Source organism: Sminthopsis crassicaudata, chromosome 3, assembly GCF_048593235.1.
Source record: "Sminthopsis crassicaudata isolate SCR6 chromosome 3, ASM4859323v1, whole genome shotgun sequence".
NCBI lineage: Eukaryota > Metazoa > Chordata > Mammalia > Dasyuromorphia > Dasyuridae > Sminthopsis > Sminthopsis crassicaudata.
The window spans coordinates 19,835,726-19,852,592 of record NC_133619.1 but is presented as its reverse complement, the minus strand read 5'-3'; the positions used below and the strand labels follow the sequence as shown (position 1 = coordinate 19,852,592).

General features: G+C 34.6%; 1 long non-coding RNA gene across 3 annotated transcripts in view; it reads left to right on the top strand.

Moving 5' to 3' along the window:
• Positions 1-16,867, top strand: part of LOC141560249 (uncharacterized) — a 65,073-nt gene that overhangs the window by 31,239 nt on the left and 16,967 nt on the right. For 2 of the 3 annotated variants that reach the window (XR_012487675.1, XR_012487674.1), the window contains exons 3-4: positions 11,312-11,407; positions 12,941-13,130. This is a non-coding gene — a long non-coding RNA (uncharacterized LOC141560249). Of the gene's footprint in view, positions 1-11,311; positions 11,408-12,940; positions 13,308-16,867 lie in introns of those variants that run through there. The other variant, XR_012487673.1, reaches the window with a different exon arrangement.

The following is a 16,867-nucleotide window of genomic DNA, read 5'->3' as shown; positions in this document are numbered from 1 at the left end:
AAAAACTGTGTTATCTACTTATAGCCTAAACTCTGAGGGACAATTAAAATAGAATAAGATACAATTTCAGTGCTACAAGTATAAGCAGTTTAACCAGTTTAGTTTATTGCTTCAGATATGAGCAATTTACTCTTTAAAAGATTAATATTTTATACCACAGACCTCTAAGAAACAAAACATTTTAGCAGATCCTTACATTGCTGGTGCAAGTAGTTTTACCTTGAATAAATATGAAATAAACTGCCTTGGGCTGATGAACAAAATGGTTAAAAATCCATGAAGATTCTGATTTTCAAGTATTTTTACAGCCTTTGCCCCCCCCCCCTCTCCCCTCCAAGGTTCCAGGTGGCTATTGCATGTAATCAATTAGGCAAATCTTGGCCTTTGCCTCCACTAACACAAACACTATTATCAGACCATGCAAGTGTCACATCCCATAGGAAATTCATCTAATTAAGACATAAAATGTTGTGAATAACAAAAGGAAATCTTATTTACCTTCCATACAAAAAAATAATCACAACCCTCTTAAATGGGGTGAGAGGACTGCTGTCTGATTTTCATCCCAGCACACCAGGAGAGGGTCATAATTCCCTCAGAACTCATGAAGCCGGTGGCAAAGTTTAGAGTTCAGTGCCATCTGACCTTTGGAGCTCTCTTTTACCCAGGTGAAATCTGGGTAAATCTGTAGCATCTTTGAGGCCTCCAGGTGGGGCAAAGAATTGGGAAATCCCTCATCTCAAATCTGAGGCTTTGGGGAGTTTTTGGAACTTCTGGCATTCTAGCAATGATCTGTGAGGCAACTCTTCCCTCCCTCAACTCTGTTTATAGCCTGAAAACCCTTTTGATTCTTTCTCTATCTATTCCACCCCTCAGCTCTAGCAAATCCACCTTTTAAACTTGGCACTCTTCACAGCAGTCTCTATTAATCAATGTCTTCTCCTAGGGAGGCTGACACTTTGCAGCAAGACACCTGCCCTTCTGGGAAATACTGTCTTGACTTTTTTCCCCTATTGAGCAATGGTCTCTCAACTTCAAACAACAGAAAACTGAGGCACTACGAACTTTTCTCTTCACTCAGCAGCAGCAGCAGTAGCAGCACAACGACAACAGGAATAAAAACAATACCTTAAAAGTAGATAACACTTGGAGTTTTACAGATCCTTACACACGTACTCTCTCATTTGATCCTTCCAGTGACAAGTGCTACTACTATGTGCATTTTTCCTATGAGGAAATAGATGGAGACAGGTTAGGTGCTTAAGATCACACAGGTGATGTCCCAGGCAGGACATGAATGAAAGCCTTTTAAACCCCAAGTTCCTTCTATCTACTATCTCTTAGCTGTACATATATAGAAATATGTGTGTGCATGTGTGTATGTATGTATGTATGTATGTATATACATATATGTGTGTGTGTTTATGCATGTATGTATGTACTTTATGTGTGTGTATATATATATATATATATATATATATATATATATATATATATATATATATATATATATATATATATGATGAACCTATAAATAGGGGACAGCCAGTATGCAATTTTCTATAGCAAACAGCCCATTCACAATCAATTAAAAAGTCTCATTGATTAGTTTATACCATTCAGTTGCCATATTTTTGTATTGTAGATTTCATTCTTTGTCAATTATTAACTCAGTATGTGATTATTATATACAGTAGTCTGTACATTTGTGGACACATAATATAAATACACAGACAGGACCATAGGAGGATGGTTCTGTAACTGAAAAGAACCACACATGTTCCCTATTCCAACCTCCTTATTCTAGAGAAAAGGAATCTGGATGAATTAATGAAAAGTAATTTATACAAAGTAATATTGGTAGTTAAGCAACAGGTGCAGGATTCCCACCTCGGTAATCTGATTCCAATTTAAGGATTCTGTTTATTGTACTCAATAACTTAAAGTAGGTATAAGAGGTACTTTTTAAAAATAAAGTATGTCAAGTAAACAATACCTATTAAAATTGTGAGGGAATGTGATTAGAGAGCAATCCAAAGAGAATTATAATGGAACATTGAGTCAGCCTGGTATAAAAGTAAGAATCCCCTTTGATACAGCAATCTCAGTATTGGGTCTGTATCTCAAGCTGAGCATAAAAGAGGAGAAAAAACCCATATGTTAAAAAAAATAAGTTTCTAGCAACTCTTTATGCAGGGAAAGAATTGGAAAATGAGTAGATTCCCATGAATTGGGAAATGGCTGAATAAGTTCTGTTATGTGATTATAATGGGATATTATTGTTCTAGATGAAATAATGATCAGGCTGATTTCAGAAAAGCCCTAATATGAACTGATGCTGAATGAAGCAAACCGAACCAGGAAAACATGGTATACAGCAACAAGATTATGTGAAGATCAGCTATGAGAGACTTAGCTCTTCTTAGAAATTCAGTCATTCAGGGCAATTCCAATAAACTTTGGATGGAAAATGCCAATTTCATCTAGAAAAATAACTATGGAGACTGAATGCAGATTAGCATACTCTTTTCTCTTTTGTTTGTTTGTTTTTTTCTTTTGTGTGGTTTTCCCCTTTTGTTCTGATTATCCTTTCCCAACTTCCTTAAATGGAAATATATTCTTTTAAAGAAAGAAAAGAAAGAGAAAATTGAAACTAACCTGGAAGGCAGTAATAACTTAAGAATCATCAGGCTTTTCTCTAGGAGATAGAAGGGAGAGATACTTGAAATAACAATGAAAGTGTAAGAAACAGAAGATATCAATAAAATCTTAATTAAAAAAAAAGTCAACCTGGATATTGAGTTAAAATTACTATTCTCAGCCCTATCACAAACTAACCATGTAACCTTGAGCAAATCATTTAATATATTAATTCTCAGTTTGAATGAAGAGATATGTAAATAGAACCACACTTTCCCTGTATTTAAAATGATTTCCAACTCTAAAAAGAAAAAAAAAAAAAAAAAAAAAACAAAAACAAAAACAACAACAAAAAAACAACCTTTCAATGGCCATGTAAAATCATGCTGCAGTTATATATTAGTTATCCACAATTTAATGGAGTGATTGGTTCTATTAGTGATCAGAGGAGTCTATATCCCTACTCTCTCAGGCTTGGCTCTCTTTACACTGGTGGTAAATTTAGATTTTAAGCATACCCAGGATTCTCAGAACCCCTCACTGAAACTCTCCCAAGTTTGCTGATGCACTGCAGTGATAATTGTATCTTCTTTATCCTGAGTAGATCTTTCTGGTTAAACTTTAGCACCTCCTCCTGCTCCTTGTTTTTTGTTACTGGTTCATATTTCTTGACTGCTATTTCCCCTGAAAATGATATGATAGCACCCTTCTGACTAAAAAAACCTATAGAAATCAGGGTAGCCAGAAACTCTGCTCCATTGATCTTCATTTATGTCCAACTGTTCATCTTGGCCTGGATACTGGACCCTGAGATAATGAGGACAAGAAAGATCTCATGGGAGACTATTCATGACTTCAGTGACATTTATTTATCCATACTCCCCTAGGCGGCACGTGGTCATCTCAATCATTTTGATTCATCCTAATTTTTCTATGTGCTATTTATTGGAATTTTTCTCTAAATAAACAGAACATTCCACTTTCAGGTCCGTTTGTTTCTTCTCTGATCAAATAAAAATCTATTAGGGAGATATGAGTTTTCACAGTATTGCATGATGATAGATGATACAATACGAGGCACTAATTATAGATCATGGAATGTGAGAGCTGGAAGGGACCTTAGAGACAATTTAGTCCAAATCTATCATTTAAAATATAATAAATGAGAAACCCAGAAATAGGAAGTCAATTGTCGAAGGTCACAAAGGTAGCTAGTGGAAGAACTGGGGACCTAGGATTCTTATCAGATTTCAGGAAAATGCTACATTATTAGTTCTCAAATGTCATAGAACCATGAAATCTCTTTATCACTCACTGAAATGTGAAAAGGAAATGAAATATCCCAATCCTTAAAACAAAAATCAAGTTACAGATGGAAGCCAGTTTACTAAACAGAATATTCCTGAAAATTTGATTATACACACACACACACACACACACACACACACACACACACACACATATGTGTTTGTGTAGATGTACTATTGATTTGTAAAATTTCAGTTATATATATGCGTGTGTATATATATATATATATATATATATATATACACACACACATATATGTATGTTCCACTCTATTCCTTCCCTATAAGTTCATTTGTCACTTAGCCTTTCCATCATGTAATTGATGATTCTATGCAACCTTTTGTCAGTAAATTTTGGACCTGTCTCCAAATCTTCCAATTTGCAGCTTTAGAGGACAGGCCCCTTGAAATAGATCAACCAAATTATAAAAATGAAACAACATTTATACTATAAAGACTGGAAAGTTTTAGAATTTCAATGTATATATCTGAAGAATCAATCAATCAATCAAAATAAATAAATAGAATGGAACTTAATTAAACCCTTCTGTCTTTTTTATTTTTTTATTGATAATGATTTGGGTTGAGAAATAAGGCCTGTTCTTTTTTTCTATATAGAAAATGTCTAATGTGGAAATGCCCTTCACAATGGGAGATTGGAACTTGTGTTTAATTTGTAGTCTTAGAAAATTGTCTGGGTCACCGAGAAGTTGAATGACTCACTTGGGATGCCAAAGTCAGTATGTTTTAGAGGAAAGATTTGAAGGTTTCCCCAACTCCAAGGCCATCCCTTGCTCTTTTAAATGTATGAGAATAGAATTACAATTGATTTTGCCATGGCACTTTCAAATTAGAGAAGAAAATGTTCATAGGGTTAAGGTCGCATATTGCTTTATTCTTTTGATAAGGAAATTGTAGACCAGAGAGAGATTAAATGGTCCAAAGTTACATCAGTAGTTTAGAGCAGAGAAGATTTTCAGAAAAACCACATTCAGTTGCTTTTTACTAAGAATTCTACCCTTTGAACTTTCCATAATCCTTTTAAGATACAACTTTCTTACTTTAATCCTTATTTTAATTAGACATTTGTGAAATCAATGATTTGAAAGTCCCAATAAAAGTCTCAGAAAAAATGGATCAAATGGACTTTTACAAGGCCAATGTGGCATAAGATAAATAACTCTTGTTTATAAAAGTAATTTTCTACTCCCTATTATACCTTATTTATAGACAACCAATTTGGCAACAAACAGCATAGTCTGTCTCCCAGATGTGTTCAAACTAATAAAATGGAAACTTTCTTGTCATTCATTCATTTCAGTGTTCAAATTGAACAACAGAAGTTCCCTCTACTTAAATAAATCACAATCTAATAATATCTTTGTAAATGATCATCACATGTTTTATGATTTTCAAGGAGAGTTACCTCCTATCTGGCGTTTTTATTATTCTAATTTGAAATAACTACACATTTCACTTCGGGGAAATGAAACACTTGAATTAAAAAAAAAAAAAAAAAAAAAAAAACTATTCCCAGAAGTCCATATTACAAAATAAAATTTGGTAAAGAAATGCTTCTGATGGCTACCAAGGTGAGGCTGTGTGGCCTGATGGATAAAGAAGAAGATTTGGAGTCATAAAGACATATTTTTCATTCCTGCTTTTGAATTATATTATCCTGGAAAGGCATCTAATCTATCAATATGTGAGGAAACTCAAAGATCCTAAGTCCAAAAACAAAAACAAACAACTAAAAGCAGATCCCTCTTTCCATTGGGAGCCTGAGTTTACCCATAAGAGTTCTCTATACTCGATAAATCACACATCTTTTTGGACTGGGGCTAATGTGAGTATGAATCCCTCCTTCAAGTGCTTCTTTGCTTTGCACTAATGGGCAGGTCACTACTTTACCTCTTAGGGGTCCACAGCCTCTCCCTCTACAAAACAGGGAAGATGATAATAGTTTTTATGATCATTCTCATTGGCTATTATGAGAAAAGAACTTTCCCATCCCCAAAATATTATATAAAATCTGAATTATTATTATCAATAATAATGAAACTTAATGCTTAAATAAAGAAATGCCTGACTTATAGAAAGTTTGTCATTTTAATTTTGAATTTTAAATATACTTTATGCTAATTCCCCTAGATTCCTCTTTCTTAGTGTCATTGCTATAGCTAGCACTTCTAATACCATTTTTAATAAAACTGATGAGAATGAGAATCCTTGCTTTATAACTGATCTTTTTGAAAAGCCTTTCACTTATCTTCACTTCATTTAATAATTTGTTCTTGGATTTAGAGAAATATTCATTATCTTAACAAAAGGTCTATGCTTTCTAAAGTTTGTTTTGATTTTTTTTTTCCCTTAAAGGAAATAGGCTGAATTTTGCCTAATATTTGTTAAGTATCTGTTGATCCTGCTTTTATTGACCAAATTAATATGTTTATTCATTTCTTATGAAAAAAATATTTCCTTTTTGGGTTCATGCGGTAAGTAACTACTACTAAAATATACCTACCACAATGCAGAAATTATAAAGGGAAATGCCTATTATGCTTAAGCAAGGATTTAGATTTAATATTGATAATGATAATGATGATAATCATAACCTGGGCTAAGATTTGTGTTGTTACAAGGTCTCATAAAGACAAAATTATGTCAGAGAAACAGAGAAATAATTATTTTATATAATACATCTTGTGCATTCCTTTAGGCTATAAGTTAAAGAGATTCATAATTCTATGCTCTCTCCAGTGTCATAAAAGTTGGAAAAATCATAAAAAAGTCATAATCTCATACATCCCATAAGGAAACAAAACTAGTTAGATAGACTCTATAGGTAAACTAAGTCACTTATAGATTAAACTATATTTAGAGGGTTCCAATTAGGTTAATTGAAAGAGAAGGGATTTACATACTGCCAAATAATTGGGACCATTGAAATGTTTCCTGTAGATTTTTAATTAAGGAATTTATGAGGACTTAAGCAGATTTTCACATCTCATGGGACCAGTTTCAAGTTAACTCAATAATCTGTTAAATAATCTATTTAAAATCTATTTAAATATTAAATTAAATATTAAGATTTAGTTTAAAAAATCTGTTTGACCTTTCCACGTAATAATTTTAATCAAATGAAATAAAAAATGTCTGTAATACTTCCTTATGTTCAATGATATATTTGAGGTATAAAAACCCAATTTAAGAGTATATAATCTGATACGTAATTTTAGCCTAATTAATAATATTCTATTCAATATTTGTGTGTCATTATTCATTAAGGATAATGGTATGTAGTTTTCTTTCTCAGTTTTGTCTCTCCCTGATTTAAGTATCAAAACCATGGTATATCATGGAAAAGGTAACTTTATTGTTACCAACAATTTATTTAGTATTAGAGTTAATCACGTATTGAATGTTTTATAAAACTCACTTGTAACTCTATCAGGTTCTATAGGTTTTTGTTTTTATTATGCCTGGTGGCTTTCCTATGTCTGCAAATGAAAACTTGAGAATTTTCTCAGTATTTGAACAGAGCATGTAGGAACACTTCTTGGTAAATCTCACTTGGACTGGTGACATCAAGTCATGCAATCCTTTGTCTACTCTGCCCTAGAGGGAGTCTCCAATAGTTCAGAACAAAACTCTGTACCAGTCAATGAATTTCTAGGATCTGGGACACATCAGGGAAGAGAGACAATATGAAGTAACTTGTTTTTATTAATGACCACCTCTGAGTTCAAGTCCCAGCTTTATTATTTACTGTGTATGTGACTTTGAGTAATTCCTTACTCTCTGAGTTTCATTTTCTTCATTTGTTAAATGGCGAGTTTGGAATAGATGACTTTTAAGATTCTTCCACATTTTTCTTGTCTGATACTATGACTATGATCTTTAATGAGTTAGTAAACAATCCAAAAGTATGAACCCTTTGTTCACGTTCCTAGACCCAATCCTCCTTTGGTCATTCTGTGTTATTCTTATTTATGTCCTCCTATATAGCCCTTCCAAGAGTTCACAACCCCCAAAAGTTTGGCAATAAGGGAAATGAGAAGATGACATAATTCTTGATATTACTAAACAATTATCACTTGGGCTAAAGCCTCATCTACCCAAGCATAACTAGGCTGAGCTCCAATTACAGATACCTAGTTCATTGGGATATAAACATGTGAAATTTTTCTACGTTAGGATTCAGAACTCATTCTCCATTAAAATAGCTATGAAGAATTGTAAATAACTGTCTCATTACAGTAGAACTTCAGGGCAGAGGTTCAGTACCACAGGCTTAAAATCAACATTTTCTCTTTTACAGTAGAAACATGAATCAATGTCTTGTAAATATCAGTCCAGGGTTTTGGTGAAGGGAAAAATAAAAGGTTTTCTTTCCTTCTTGAGGTACAGCAATATGAAGGTTTCTTTAAGGCTCCTATCGTTTCTGTACTCCTTGTGGAAAATTTTCTTTCTCGACCATTATTTCTACATGCAGGTGAATTCTGCACTTTAAATAAATGTCAATATGTTCAGCCTAATTTAGACTAACTGGCATTGCTGTAGCACTTTCTATTTGTGATTTTAATCTGAAAACATGAAATATATTATCTCAATATTTTAATAGCCTTCATTATTTAAATGACAAAATTAATTAGATTACATACTTCCATGTCACTAATGAGGTGAATTAATAGTCCATATAATTTAAATTGTGATCCCAAACATGAAGAACGTCATAATATGGAAAACTCCAGTAATTTTAACTTAATCTTGTCAGCTGTGTTTGACCTACAAAATTCTGTCTTGGTAATTATTTCTTTCTTTGAATGCTCTTGATATTTTCCTGAAATCTGATTAGAATGAGTTATAAATACAGGAACTGGATGGTGTCTGGCCTGAGCTTTTATGCTTTTATATTCTTTCTATATCAACAAAAAATTGAGTATTGAAGAATTTCTTGCTTCTACAATTGTTCCAAAATCCCACTAGTTTGTGCTGAGCACCCAAATCCCATCCCACTTTTTCTGAAGGAGTCTGAAACAAGTCCATTTGTAGGATCTTTATTTGTTGTTCATTTATTCCAGTAGTATCTCTTTGTGACCTTCTTTAGGGTTTTCTTGGCCATTTCCTTTTCCAGATCATTTTATAGATGAGGAAACTGAGACAAATAGGGACAGAGTCACACAGCTAATAAGTGCCTGAGGCCAGATTTGAGTCTTCCTGATCCAGGTCTGGCACTCTCCCCACTGTGACACTTAGGTGCTCTAAAGATTTTTACAGTTAAGTGTCCCCATCAGTCCTCTGGGGTCATGGTGGATAGATACTCTAGACTTCTAAAATCAAGAAGATATTCAGTTAGTAACTGGAAGGAGAGCATTGGGATGAAGATTTGCGCTATATGATATATTGAGGTATTGGTCTAGCTTCTTGACAAGTGTAAACATGGATGAACCTTGTACGGGACATGAAGAAAAAGACCTTGAAGCCTCTTTCATTTGGCTTCTAAAATGCTCCACACTGGCTCCCAACCATTCTTAAAAAAGTTTGTAGACTGAGGTTGAATTAATTCTTTTGTAGACAAGAATGGAGAAACATTGCATATCAACCATTCTCAAACAAGTGAATAAAATATTCCACAGGAATAAAATTCTCACTTTTTAATTAACACATTCCTTCTTTCAGGATTTTACAATGTGTTTTTTAAATTAAATTATCTCAGGTAACAGGGATGTAGTGAAACAAGCTCAGAGCAAGATGTCCCTGACAGACATTCTACTCCCTCATCTAGAATGAATTGGCTATTTACCCATCATCCTTTCGCCCACATCAGACCACTCTTGGACCATGGAAAGCTCACAGCCTCAATCTGCTCCTGAGATCCTAAAATAATACAACACCCAATATTTTAAGAAAGTAGCAATTGATTTTGCTGAATTCTGAATATTATGAACAATGAGGATTCCAGAGACCTAATGATAAAATGTCCTACTTACCTCCTGAGAGACTTGTGAAGCATTCAAAATACAGAATGAGCCATTACTTTTGACAACATGTAGAAATTTATTTCTAATGATTATACATGTTTGTAATGGATTTTCCCCTTTTTATGTGTTTCCAATGGGAGCTGAGTTACTTATGTTGGAAGAAAAGAACAAAACACACACACACACACACACACACACACACACACACACACACACACACACACACACACTTTTTTTTTCCCCCTGAAAATTGTGAGCCTGTGAATATATTCATGGATCTCTTCAATTCAAGTTTTGAAAGGAGATACCATTTTGATTTTGGGTAAAATATAAGACAATTTTTGAAATCTAATTTTAGTATCTTTCTGAAATGTACTGATGAGATAGAACAAAAAAATTTAGAAATTATTCTATGTTTCTTCAGCAAATTTTATTTAAAATGTTATTAAAAAACTGAAACAATTAGTTCTTACCTAGTCAAATTAATTAAGCAATCTTTACTACTGGGTAATTATTCTTTGTTTATATAGTCCTAATTTCATTAGTGTTAATTGGAAGTAATTATGACTGATTCATGAAGTACTTAATTAGAAGATTTGTCTACTAGTATAGTTATGATCCCTAATATCCAAATAAGCCATCTGCAAGAATTACATAACTGTAGGGAATCAGTAAAATGTTTGAGATAATTTTCTTTAACTTTCAGCATGAAGCACAATATTTTTAGTACATAATAAAAAAATTTAAATCCTCTTCCATTAATTTTATGTAAAAACATGGGGTTAAAAAAAAAGGAAGGAAGGAAGGACATTGCTTGGGACTTCTGTCCATATCCCTTATGAGTTCCCTCATGTAAAGAACTTGTAATGGTAGTAGTTGGAAATCCAGGGAAATGTGAAATCCGAACATACTCATTTGTATTTTTCTCTGCGGGAACCTGAGATTCTCATCATCTGAATCAGTCCACTGTCTTCTGAGTTATGTTCATTTTAAGTGGAGTCAAAAATAGGTCTTATGATATTTTTTAATGATACTTTTTTAAAAAGCTAAATTGGAAGTTCTGCCAACTTAACAAAGTCTAGCAGCCTTGGAGAGAAGGATAAGAGAGAAGTAAGTTTTGATAATATAGAAGTGATGCAGAGAATGAACTATGGAACACTGGGATGAATACATGTGACCCTGCTATATGAGAAAATGGAAGGTAAATGACAATACCGGTTCTCTTGGGTGGGAAGCTTTTTTCTTAGAAAACCAAGGAAAATGAAGATAACTTTTCACCATATCTGGAACTATATTAAATATATACATTGATCTAACCTTTTAAAATAAGTTTTAAAAAAAGATATGAATACTACCTCTAGAATTTTGTGTTTTCTTTAGGATGATGTATTTTAGGGTGGTCCTTGACTAGTGGGGTCTCATCCAGAGGAAGGCAATCAGAATGATGAGGGAACTGGAAGATCATGGGAGGAACAGGTAAACAACACCCAAAAAAGAAAAAGTCTCAGGGAGGGGAGAAAAATCATGAAAAACATCTGCAAACATTTGAAAAGCCATTTGGTAGATGAATCATTGTTTTATTTGGCTTCAGGAGGCAGAAGGAGGTACAGTGAATAGAAGTTATATAGCAGCAGATTTGGGGTCAATGCAAGGAGGAGCTTTCAGATAATTAATTGTGCCAAAAAAGAAAGAATGACTCAGAAGGGAGGGAGTATCTCATCACTGCAGATTTTTGGTGTTTGGATGGTCGTTATTGGGGATATGTAAAAAGCAGCTTGATGCACTGGACCAGGAGCAGCAATGTTGGGCTGGGAAGCAGGAAAAATCTTGCCACTAATACTGACTTGCTACATGAACACGATTAGGTCAATTGACCTCCCTGAGTCTTTGTTGCCTTTTTCTGTGCAATTTAAACTCTGCATTTCCTATCTCCACTTCCCAAAAATCACCCCAGGAATTTGGGTGTTCAAAGAGCAAAGCAGCTAGAGAGAGAGAGAGAGAGAGAGAGAGAGAGAGAGAGAGAGAGAGAGAGATGGCCCCCTCTACACTCAAGGTGCTAAGGACAAGTCTGGGGGACCAGAGTGGTTTTTTCTAATGCTCATGATTCTTTCTATTGGGCTTCCCCAATTTTATCAGCTAATATCAATTGACCAGCCATCTTTAATAGAGACACTTATGTAGGTAATATAATAAGAACCGTTGGTATGTAGCACTTTTCTTCCCCTGCCCCTCAAAAACCACTGGGATGCTTCAGTTTCCCTCGTCTCCTTGAACCTAGCTAAAATAGCTTGAGCCTGTCCTGCCACCACTGTCACCCCTGGTCAGTCCCTGTTGCTGCCCCCAGCCAGCAGAACATCTCGGCCCGTTGAAGGGTCTGATCGGATACCACACTGATTGTGTAGTCTACCTGGGTCTGAATCTAATTTTAAATATGACTTGTACCTGGTATTTTTGACATTCTAATCCTCTGAAACATATCTATATATCTCTTAAAGAAAACTCTTCATGGATTTGCTGTTTTTCAGTGTTTTGTATTTTTGTTTTTTTGGATTTTTTTTCCTGTTTCTGGAATGTCTCTCTTCCTGATCACTCCAAAACCAACTCCTCTCCACTGGAAAATTGGACTCCGCCACTGGCTTTCAGAAGTGGGCTTTCATCTTGTGTGTGCTTTTATTTTATCGACAATATTTAGCACAATAAGTTTTCTTACAATACCTGCTTTCTGTCTTTCTGTCTGTCTCTGTCTCTGTCTTTCTCCATCTTTATCTCTATCTCTGTCTTTCTCTCTCATATAGAGATACCTACATACATGCATGTAGATAATAGATATAGAGATATTTCTATTATCTCTCTGTCTAGCTTGTTACAAAAGCTAAAGGGAAAGCAAAAATCTGAATCCTAACAAGATGTGTGAGTTCTGGTTTAGAAGCAGAGTTTGGGTTTTTGTTTTGCTTTTTCCTAGCTCTTGGCTCTTTTGCTCTTAATTCCCATCCTCCCTTTCACCACCAGGTTTGCAAGATGCCTTCATCTGGAGGAGACTCCTGTGACTCCTGGACCAAAGGATTACGGCTAGCTGAAGGTCCTTGGCCACCACCAGAAGAGGCTGGGGAAGGGAATTGTGTCCTTGATGCAATCACTAGACCATGAAAGCTACAGAAGGAGCAGGGCGAACCATAAGAACCTGGACTTTATGGCCAAGGTAATGAGACGACAAAGAGCATTAGGAGCATCACCCTAAATGCTGGGTTGCCTAGCCCTCTCTTCCCTAGTCCCATCCCCTTCATACAGCAAATGCAAAAGATTGTGAGTGATTGCCCCTTTTTCTCCAAATCTCCATTACCCCACCCCTGTCCTGAAAGGATAGGACTATTTCCTGAAAGTTATCTCCATTTTTAAAAAAAGTTTATGATTTGTGTGTATACTCTGTCCTTTAAGTGTTAAATGTCCTTAACTATTGAATTGTTAATATATGTATATCCTTGTTTAAGTAGAGAAAGGCCATGAGGGAGCAGCTGGAAGAAGCTATAAATCTACCACTATAGTGTTTTCTAGTATGACTTCTTGCTTAGAATGCACAGTTAAAGAAAGGAAAATTATCAATTTATTTTTCACAGCACTTTCCTGAGGCAGAAGAAAGACATTTTCAGGCATCTTTTTCTACGCTGGGGATTAACCTGTGATAAGAATCCCCAACTGGGAGGGGATTGAGTTCCCCAATGGATTTCAGAGATCTATAAAATTGGATGGGGGAAATTATACTCTCTGACCTATAATTTTTACCTATCTTATTTTAATTACATATATGTTTATGTACATACATTTACATGTGTGTACATATATGTGTACATATATAAGTGAATATACATGTGTGTGAGCTCACAATACATATATACTTCTACATATATATACATGTGTAAATATACTACACACAGATATAAACACTCATATATATATGTAATATATTAACATATATACACATACATACACACATAATTCTGAAAATGGGTCTTTGATGAAGTAATTTGCCATTTCCTTATTTTATAAATGAGAAAACTGAGTCAAACAAAGTAAAATTACTGCCCAAAATCACATGACAAGCATCTGAGACTAAATTTGAACTCAAGAAAAATGAGTTTTCCTAATGCCAAGTCCAGAGCTCTATGTACTATGGTGCAATCTAGTTGCCCTCTCTCCTGTACTTTCTTCCTAAATCCTATCTATCTGATCAATTTCTCCAACTATGATCCCATAGTCAGGATAGTTAGCCATCACTTCATGTAACCCTTACCTGGTTAGAGTATGAAAGTGGAAAGGTAATTATCTGAGCCATCACACATCCATGCCTGAAGCAGTTCAATGACTTGTTCTACGTCTGAAATTAGGCTCCAAATCCAGGGACTATTGCCATGATATCATTTTCCCTGAGAGAAATTATTTATTATTATTATTATTATTATTATTATTATTATTATTATTATTATTATTATTATTATTATTATTATTATTATTATTATTATTATTATTATTATATTAACAATAATTAATTATTCCTTGTGATGCCTTTTTCTCCTTTATTTCTGTTAATACCCATCTCCTGAAAAGGTCAGTCTCTGAAAGTCATGGCTGAATGACAAGATTCCTCCTAACTCTCTAGATGCAGACTCTGTAACTTTGGGCTGGACAACCCTTAACTAGTCAACTTAATTTCTGTTTAGAGTATAAACAGAATCCAGTCTGGGTCAGCCTTTTCCTGAAGGAGAAAATCCCTTCTTTAGAGTTTAGGGCAACTCAGCTCATGAAGGAGAAAACTAACTAGAGAGATCTGGATAGAAATGGCTTCCCTTTGCCCAGATGCCTTGAGACTGCTGAGTATCATAAACTGAAGACGTTTAGCCCACCTCATTAAATGTCCACCAACTGGGGAGGAATTTTACTTCTTGGGGGCTCTTTTACAAAAAAATAAAGATTTAAAGAATTTCAAGATCTCCGTTGGGATCTTTGGTTACTGAGACAAACCACTGACCATCAATTTATTGTCAACTAGCCTAATTAGTACATTGATTATTAATTACCCAGAAACCCTGCCTCTCGGAGTTTTTCATTTTAGCCTCAATTCTAGAATGTCATGATTTTGTGGTATTGGGTTTTGTCCAATTGCATGGAATTTATGGAAAATAGACTATTACCTAGGACTTAGAAATGCTGTGTGGTGAAGCAGCCTAGCCAAGGGGAACAGACCCCTGAATATGACATTCTGGGACTTGGATTCACCTCTCAGCCCTACTCCATGCTTTTAGAATGACAATAGAAAGCTCCTTTCATCTCTCTAAACCTCTGCTCTCTCATCTCTAAAGTAGAAAGGTTGGTATAAATGATGCCGAAGGTTAATCTGAGTATATGACCCTATGAGTAACTCCTCAGAAATGGTTATTAGTCATTTAAAAACACAAAATTAGGAGTAGTGAAGAAGTGGAGACTTCATGAACCCCACATGGGACAATTTCCCTGCATACTTTATCAGTAGGAACTTAACATACATTATCACGTGTCTCCATTATCAGCCCTGGACTCCTTAGTGAGCAGAATATTATAATGTGGAAAAGATAAATAAATAAATACAGATTGTTAAATTTAGAATGTAATCTGATGGGACCCCAAATCAAAAGATGCACCAGGTGGTCAATCAATTAGTCAATCAAAAACATTTCTTAAATCTCTACAGTGTTTGAAGGTTCATACTTCTCAATGGGGAAAAACAAAGAATAGAAAATGCATTCTTAGCTTCAGAGGTATGACCAGGGTAGTGCTGGAGCCAGCTCCTAAAGGCCCCAGTCTTGTTAAATTTTCAGTGTGAGTAGTCACACCTCAGAAATTGGTAAACATTACAAATCAGGGCTTAATTAATTAATTAATTATGTTAATTGCTTAGATTGAAGAAAGTGATGGAGTAAATGTCCCTAACAAGAATTAAACTTAAAATGGTTATGCATATATTGAAAATGTTAATAATGGTGGTTAAAGTTTAAAATACTTCCTGACTATTTTTCCCCACAGAGAGTCAGTTGTTAAACATTTCCCAGCATAGTGGTTGCATAAGAAAATGTGACACAAACACTAATAGTTAAAGCAAATTATATAAATCCATATATATATATATATATATATGTGTGTGTGTGTGTGTGTGTGTGTGTGTGTGTGTGTGTGTGTGTGTATGTGTGTGTGTACATATATATGCATATATATATATGTACATTATATATAGCTAATGTATGTTTTATCTATACACACATGTATACATAGATATACACAGATATAGATATAAATGATACAGATATAGATATAGATGGGGAGCAGCTAGGTGATATAGTGGTTAAAAAAACAGACCTAGAGTCAAAAGGATCTGAGTTCAAAGTTGGTCTCAAATACTTACTAGCTGTGTGAGCCTGAGCAAGTCATTTAAACCTGATTGCCTCACAAAAACAAAAACAAATAAAATAAAACCAGAAAGAGCTAAGACAGAGAGCTATGTCTGCTTTCAGGTAGAAGATGGAATGATAACTGACTCACTTTTTCATGTTCAAGTCTCAGCTCTCTCACTTGGCTCTGCTCTTTGCTGGTGGGCTGAAGAAAAGAGCAATAAATTCTTTCTAAATCTTCTTTCCTTAGAGCCTCCAAACTCTCTAAATAGCTCTTCATTTTCCTTTCATTTTTTCTGTTTGATTTCAGTTCCACGACCATCATGGCCTTGCACCAAAGTTCCCCCTGGTATTCCAACATATTTTTCTGTGTATTCTTTCTCATTAAATTGTAAGCTCCTTGAGGGCAGGGACCATTTTCCTTTTACATATTAGTATCCTCAGTGCCTCCCCCATAGAAGACACAATAAATATTTATTGAATTAAACTGCTGTGGGTTCAGGAGAGGTTTAGTGGAAGT